Source organism: Micropterus dolomieu, linkage group LG17 (genome assembly GCF_021292245.1).
Source record: "Micropterus dolomieu isolate WLL.071019.BEF.003 ecotype Adirondacks linkage group LG17, ASM2129224v1, whole genome shotgun sequence".
Classification (NCBI taxonomy): Eukaryota; Metazoa; Chordata; class Actinopteri; order Centrarchiformes; family Centrarchidae; genus Micropterus; species Micropterus dolomieu.
In genome coordinates, this window is record NC_060166.1 from 1,732,372 (window position 1) to 1,740,064 (window position 7,693).

The 7,693-nt window shown below is 40.3% G+C and overlaps 1 long non-coding RNA gene across 1 annotated transcript; it reads left to right on the forward strand.

Annotated features, from left to right (window-relative positions):
- Positions 1 to 4,111: 4,111 nt before the first annotated feature.
- LOC123985448 lies at positions 4,112 to 4,799 on the forward strand. Its single transcript, XR_006828666.1, has 3 exons — positions 4,112 to 4,139; positions 4,392 to 4,501; positions 4,682 to 4,799. It is a non-coding gene; the product is annotated as an uncharacterized LOC123985448 (long non-coding RNA).
- Positions 4,800 to 7,693: the final 2,894 nt, after the last annotated feature.

Genomic DNA, 7,693 nt, shown 5'->3' on the forward strand with positions numbered 1-7,693 from the left:
GATGTAGTGCAAATATGCTTAATTTTTCCTGTACTGAACTGTTTTTCTGTTTTTCCAAGTTGCACATACAGTTTGTTTGGTACATAAACTGCCACTACATGTATTTTATGGTGCTGAAATGAGTAAAGAATCTGTTTGTACAAGGATTTAACCATCTGTCTGTTCTGTGTAGTCACACTATATTTGTTTTGTCATCCCCTTTGTGTCCAATATTCATCAGACCATTCACAGCAAGAACCTGAATGATTGGATCAAAATATATTCTATTTCAAGTCTACTGTAAAATGCTTCTTTTATTTTGTTACATAATAAGTAATGTGATTTTACATGGAAAAACAAAACGGTGGATTAACCATTAAATCTGAAAGCAGACTGCTCTCTTTCTGTCCCCACTGTTGTAATAAATAATTCATACATGCCTAAGATATAAGAAAATTGTATTGAAAAGTATTGATCTTTTTGAATAACAGGACTCCAGACTAACGTTTTTTAGTAGGAGCACTGTAGCCCCTTACTGAAAATTTTAGGGGCAGAAAGTTAAGAGGTACATTAAATTGACCTTCAATGGAATTTTTCACATTTTCCCCATTTTAACTATTTCATTGATAAAGGCTTTGATAAATACAGAAACTACAATGTGCTGTTTTATTTTGTTTCACTGTCGCATTTTAATTGAATAGTGCTTAACAAATGCATATACTGGAAGTGGCGATGCCTTTTCATTTGTGAGTCTCTCTGTGTAACTATAATTCTTCCTATGAAGCATCTACTAAATGCTTAAAATCTAATATTTTATATGAATTTATATTTATTTATAATGCTATTAGTGTAATATTTTTAATCTTCTCAATTAATAATCTTTTTTTTCACTCTTTATGACAACTGAGCAAACACCATCACCTGTTGAAGGCCATGAGATGTTTCTGAAAGTTCCAGAAGAAATCTGGATGTTCAGTTAAGAACATTTTTTTCCAAGTTAAAGAATGAATCTTCAAGCAGAAAGCAGAAAACTTAATTAGTTAAACAGTTGTAAACACCCCTGAATGATTTGGACATGTGTACAAACAGTTTACAAGTACGCTTTAAGGATTTAGTCATGTGTAATCATTAGGGGTGTAACAGTACAAAATGCTTGGTTTTGTATGTACCTCAGTATTGGAGTCATGGTTCGGTATGTTTTTGGTACAGCAGGGAAAACAAATAACGTAGAAAATAACAATTTTGTCATTTATTTTGTAAAGGTGTGAGCGCGCATTGTAGAGGGGCTCAAGCACTTTGACCAGGGATGGGCAGTATTTAAAATACATATTTTGAAATACAAAATAGGATTGTATTTGATAGTTTTGATGAAAATGCCTTCATATTTTGTATCAAAATACAAATAATAATAGTAAAATACTTTGTAAGAAGTCTATGTGATGACATCATAAAAATGCTGCCTCTGATTTTAGCCTACTCAGAAGTTTGCCCAGATGTGCTGAGATCAGAACAGAAAACTGATCCAGAGCCGAAGAAGAAGGTCAAAGTGAGGTTGCCAGCTTTCCATAGATGTTTTGCATAATTTGCTACAATTCTTAAAAATTCCTCCCTCACAGCCCTCACAGTTAATTTTAGCTTGCTACTTTCAGGCCATATTAATTTTGTCATTAACAACATTGTTAACAACATTGTTAATCACTCTTTTTTTCATAGTACACCACATTCTTTATGACATACTTACACGTATAGTGGTTTTTGATCTGGACCTGGTCCAATGTGGTTTACAAGAGCAATGAAACCGCCCTTTTTCCCATTTTCACAAATCTGAAATTGTGTTTAAAGAAGCTTAAGCCTCTCTGGGGCAATCAAGTACATATTTGACAGGTCTAGACATTGATTAAAAAAAATTGTGAAAAGTTTAAACAGGCCATGATAAGTGGGACTTACTAACTAACTTACTAACTAAAAAATGTTCTTTTTCTCTTCTCTGCTTACACTTCTAACTCGTCTAGTGGTTACATTTTAATCTCCACAAACAAAAAAATCGTAAAGCATTTTCATTTGTTATTTAACATTTCTTGTTGCAAGGTACATTTTTAACAAATGCTTTTAGAAAAGTGATGGGGACAAAATCAGCCATTTCAAAAAGTGTTGGGGACATGTTCCCAGCATTCCCAGTGTAAACAACACCGATGCCGACACATTTTTATCCTGTGGACGTTAGCCAAGACAGTTAATATTGTAAACTGGCTTACTAATATCTTACATCAGACTTGCTTTTTGTTTGTTCGGCAGCAACGTCCTAACGTGTTCAGCTGTCAGACTCCGCAGTGTAGAGGACTTGAAAAAAGACCCGCCCCACTCTGCCTCTTATTGGCTGGCAGGTATTGTCGTGTCGATTGGTTAGTCATAATGCAGCTTTAAGGTTGCAAAGCTCATGCTAGAGTGTAGATATAAGCGACCGACGACTCCCACTCCCCCCTCATATCTGATGACTCACTTAGGCTAATTTGGAGATAATGCTGTGATATTTAAATACAGTTGTGTACACTTCTGCACTTTGACCTGAGGTAGACCAGCTGTGGTTGAAATGTTATATCAGTTATGTCCACATGAAATAAAAGGGTTTTTTTATATGTGCATAATTTGGTCTCTACTTTTCTGTCTTTATCAGGAAGCCGCCCTCCCAGAAATCAACAAGTTCATAAATGCAGCAACTTTGTTTGCAACATCTTTTGCTATATTTTTGGACGTTCATTACAAATTAGATTGTGTTGAAGTTTTTATTCATAATATTATTGAAATCTGTTGTTTACTTACACTGTGTGCACATTTATTAGGCAAGTAAGCATTCTGAATGAATAATTATTTCAGTGCACATTTTCCAACTCCAAACCATACAAACATGAATGCTCAATGGAGTAAATCATTTTCAGGTTAACTGCATTGGTGTAATGAGGGAGGGTGCAGTGAGAGTGTATCACACCTTATCACAGTAAAAAATACAGAATACAATACCTGCAGAGTATTTCCAACTATATGGAGAGTAAACCAGAGTAGAGTTAAAAGTCAGTGTAAAATTAAACTCTACAGAGTGATGATTACGCGTGCTGCAATTCTGCTTGAGGGGTCCGCTGCTGTGCTGGTTTACGGGAGTGGAGTCACAGTCGGGTAAGTAAAGTTAACATTCCCATGTTTTCAATATCGTTCAATAATAGTTTTTTCAACTAAACACAGTTTTATAGTTTCATAGATGTCGATTGAGGACATGTTGTCAACATGTACCTGTTAGGTCCCCTGTTCCTGGGTTGTGTGTGTGTGTGTGTGTGTGTGTGTGTTCCCTTCTTGCAGGAGTGGAGTCAGGTGTGCAGGGGCCTGTCACCAGCTGCCAACTATCAGCCTCGTTATGCCCTGCCTTCTTATACCTGGTCCTCACCTCCACTCAGCGCCAGATTGTAGACTCTTGTTCCCAGTCTCGTTCCAGCTATTCTTCTCTAAGACTAGTTCCTGTACTTGTTCCCTACTAATCTTGTTCTTCTGTGCAGCAGATATTCCTGCCTGAATCAGAATCAACTTTATTGCCAGGTATGTGTACACATACGAGGAATTTGACTCTGGATTGTGCACTGCTCACAATGTGCAACAATTTTGTTTATATTCCTTAATGCACAGATACTTCTGTCTTAATCATCATGCTCAACAGCATCTGACGATACTATCATTCTGAACTTCACGAGGTGTGTCCCTCCTGACGAAGCAGCCGCTATGAAGGAAGTCAACCTAAAAGGCCATGCCACATAAACTATGAGGCAAAAGCGGTGGGGAGTGGATACTGTTGTTAAGTCTAATCTGGATTTAGTTCCATTTGATGGGAAGTGTTTTTATGTTATTTCCAGTCTTACAAATGGCGGTGAACACATCATGTAAAAGTTTGCAAAAACCAAATCTCTGAAAGATGCCACCAGAAGACAGATGATAAACATAATTGCTGCTGAGATGACACAAACACAAGAGTAAGAATCATTCATAGGCTATGAAGAAACATTGTTAGTATTTGTATAGTCACTGTTTCCAATTGAGTGATTATCAGAGTGATGTGTACACAGGGGACAGCTGCTCTGTTTCCATATCTAGAAGACCCATGTTCACAACATGGATATGTAAGTAAAAGGGTCTGTACAACATTAAACACGTAATTGCCCTTAGAAATGTTGATAGCATATTAAGTATGCATGTATTTAACTACATAGGAACATTATTACGATCCAGAGAGTGGTTCGGGATACTTTGCACTACCGAATAAAGAGGTGCCACAGTTAGCAAATCTTCCAAAAGTAAATTTACTTATCAGTTATATACAATTTTGTTGAAATGTGTAGGCAGGAGTCAATAACAATGTGTTTTGTCTTAAGATGGTGGGCCAGGCCATGGCCAACCCAGACCCTTCTGACCCGCTGTGTTATCTGATGGGGCTGTGGAAGCAGCTATTCCTATTTTGAGACTCTCTGCTGATGAAGACACTGTATGTGAGAAGATGAAAGCTACCTTCATTTATAGTCAGTCAGTGGTCAATAATGAAAAGAAAACAGGAGATGTCTTCAGACTGTTAAGAACTCTTCATTAGTTGAATCACTGAAATATCCCATGCAGCATGCAGTCTCACTTATTGCTCCTTTCTGTGCACTGTATTTTTGCATTACAGATAGAACAAGATTTCAGGCTCCTATTTGGCGAGGTCACTGCCAACAAATTCTTGGAAAAGTGGCCCACCAATCTGAAGGCAAAAGTTATAAAGGAAAGCCATGGACTGGTACCCACCACAGAGCTCATTGACATTGGGGAAACAAGGAAACTCCCAGAGTTGTGAACAAGAATGGTGCATTAGCATCCGGTCAGATCAAACAAGTGTTTTCTTCTCAAAAGCGACCAGGGTAGACCAAACAGCCTTATAAAGCACATTAACCCCTTGATGCCTGAATTTATTTACATTTGCTTTCAGTTTAATGTTAAATTAAGTGGAAATTGTTAATTTGTCTATAGAACATAGAAAAGATATAAATTCAGGTATGTAGGTATGATGCAAATTAGCGACAACAGGCATAAACGAGATACCAGTGCTTGCAAAAGGTTCCCGGGTACGTATCAAATATGCACAAACAGGCTTTTGGGGAATACAAACAATATCTCAGCTGCAGTCTGAAAGGAAGAGGTGTGATGCGAATTTGCGACAATCGGCATTAAGGGGTTAAGGTAATTGATGGTCTCTGTCCTGGCAAGATTCTTGATCTTAAATGTGGCTAAGTGGGTTGCTCACATTGTTTTGGTAGCTTTTGTGGCTTTAGGAAGCATCTGAACAAGTGCTATGTAAGCAGTTAATTTTGAGTCGGTAGAAAAAGGTGATGATTTTACACCTTGTCAAAGTTCTTGACACAAGTAATGCCACTGATGTTGATTGTGTCATCTGAATATTTAGAGGCTGAGTCAGAATTATCTTCAGCAAACCTAGTTGTGCAGCTGTATTTATGCCAAAGTGTTGTGAACTCTGTAGTGATTCCCATGGAAGGGATTGTTCAAGATGTTATTAAGCATCTATTTAGTGATGGAAGAGAAACTGAAATGTGCAAGAAAGTTGAAGCATGTTTTGTGGAGTTAAAGAATCCTTTCACAATAATTAATTCAGAATACAAGCAAATTTTACCAAAGCACCATTTTCTTATCCATTATCCCTGCTGCATTCACAAAATTGGACCTGTACTTCATAGCTGGTGCATGCGCTATGAAGGTAAGCAAAAAAATACAACTCCATTTAAAGATGTGGTATTGTGATCTTTTTCAGGTTCAAAATCTTAATTAGGGGTTGTACCAGAACAGGTTTACATGGTTTAATTTTCAAAATACACCATATTTTTATTCTGCACATTGCTGCAGCTCCTCTTTTCACAATATGTGTTGTACGCTCCGCTCTTGAGCTACAGAGTGATGCATCTTACTTGTACAAAATCTTTGTTGGGAGTTGCACATGCGCAGTTCCCAGGTAAGGACTACTATCGAATCAGAAGCAGAGAAGGGCGGGTCGTAAGAAACAAGGTAGTGTGATCCCAATCAAAGCCGCTTCAGACTGCAACCGTAACCTAGCAGATGGTATAAGTTACTCACAAGTCCACAACCACACAACATCATTGTTCCATATCTTACCATAGACCACTACAAAAATCACCATATTTCAACTAAATTTTACATAAAAATTGGCCAAAAAATTTGAATGTTTGCTCAGTAGCTTTCACATCAGGTGTAACATTAGCATTATAGTTATATCTTTGCTAGCCAACGTTTACAACAACTCCGCACTTTAACAGTCTGTGAAGTTACATTGCCGTGTTTATTTTAAATATAATTCACAACCAATAAAGCATACTTACCGGTTGTGATTGTGAATTTCCAGGCCCAAACAGAGTCGGAGTTGCATCGTCTTTTAGGACTAAACGTTGAACTGTTGCCAGTGTTCTGACGATCTAGGCTGCCTTGCCGAAAAATGCTACCATAGCGCAAATGGATAGACTCGACTCTACTCGGCACTGCTCTGTTTTCCATTGCAGATAGTGTCCAGAGTACGTAGCTTGTCATCATAGCGATGCCACACACAACTGCCGCGACGTAATGTTCAATGCGACACACACCAGCGATCCACACAGCTTTCTCTTTTTTAAGTTAAAATGTTTCAACATTTGTCAGAATGTAAAGACAGATAAGCGGTATGAAAACCTTCCAGCTGTATTTTCCTCTGCCGTTGTCTGTGTGACGGCGGGAGCAGAGGGCTCTGTGAGCGGGCGGCTGTCCGGCCTCACATGCTCCTACTGCGGGTTGGCACAAGCTTCCCCCGCAGCCACTTGCGGAGCTCCTCAACTCCAAAAATATTCAAGCACATTTTTGTTCCGCCATCACTTCGTAAAACTGTCAATATTCAAAATCTACACAGCTGATTTCTCACCTCAAAACTTCTCAGAAGTGGATTTAGTGATGAAATTCCATACGTAAAGTGTAAAATATAAAACCAGCCGGCCCAGTCCACCAGGTACCGGTAACCCTGGCCTCTACGTCGCACGTCAAGGAGGCGGCGCACCATGTAAGCTGGGTGGCCATCGATTATTCGAGGAGGGGGGGTGCCCCCGCTGCTAGTACGGAGAGGAAACGGGGTGGACCTTTAGGTGAGGAGGGAGGGTCAGGCACACAGCGGAGGGGTTGATGACGGCTTCGATGGGGTTAGGGCCGATGAACCGGGGGGTAAGTTTCTTCGATGAGGTCTCCAGAGGAAGGTCCCTGGTGGAAAGCCAAACCAGCAGCCCCGGCCGGTAGGCAGGCGCAGGGGTCTGGTGGCGGTCCAACTGCCGGTTGCTGCAGAGCGGCCCTGGCTTCCCTCCAGACTCGGCGGCAGCGTCGAAGGTGGGCCTGTACAGAGGGAACCGCCACCTCCTCCTCTAGTGACTGGAACAAAGGGGGGCGGAATTGTGTGCATACTCGATCCAGGGGATGTGGGAGCTCCAGGAGGTGGGGCTACGGTACGCCACACACCTGAGTGCCGCCCCCAGGTCCTGGTTGACCCGCTCGGTCTGGGGATGGTAGCCGGAGGAGAGGCTGGTGGTGGCTCCGAAGGCATGGCAGAACTGCTGCAGGACCAGACGGACATGTTCAATGTGTTGGGCAGGGTCGCTCGCGG